Source organism: Poecilia reticulata, linkage group LG4, assembly GCF_000633615.1.
Source record: "Poecilia reticulata strain Guanapo linkage group LG4, Guppy_female_1.0+MT, whole genome shotgun sequence".
NCBI classification, from domain to species: Eukaryota; Metazoa; Chordata; class Actinopteri; order Cyprinodontiformes; family Poeciliidae; genus Poecilia; species Poecilia reticulata.
Window position 1 is genome coordinate 30,754,465 of NC_024334.1, and position 685 is coordinate 30,755,149.

Sequence of the window (685 nt, forward strand, 5' to 3'; positions counted from 1 at the left end):
AGTTTTCCTGGAATATTCCATTGGGGGAGACACAGAACCAGGACCAGAGCTCGCTCCAGAGATAACTTATCCTTTCTGGTCTGGGATTTCCCAGTGTGTTGCTGGGAGAGGGTTGTCTGGATCTAACTCCTGGAACTGTTATCCCAGTGACCTGATCTCAAATTAGAAGAAGACAACGCCTGAGTAAATTGAAGAAATTTGGCAAAGCTATATGTTAGTAATGTAAATTATATGGTTTCATGTCTTACTGTTTAAGGTTCTGTAGTATTAACATTTTGATAATTTTTTGAGTATAAACAATACTCAAGTATTTTAAAATGATGAAGTTATAGTCTATTATTTGGGAACAACGTGGGGCTATTGGCCAGGGGACGTATTGAACCTACCACATTCAAACCCACTGATGATTACCTAGACCACCAAGACTGGCTGCAGTCCAGGGACCTAACATGTTTCCTAATATGGGCCTGTGTTTGTCAATGTGCTCCTATTACAGTCACCCAGTTCATCACAGCTTCAAGAAACTAACTATATTTTTGCTCTTCTGTTGCTTTTGCTTTTACTGCAGCATATTACTGCAGCAACAGAAAAGATAGATAGATAGATAGATAGATAGATAGATAGATAGATAGATAGATAGATAGATAGATAGATAGATAGATAGATAGATAGATAGATAGATAGA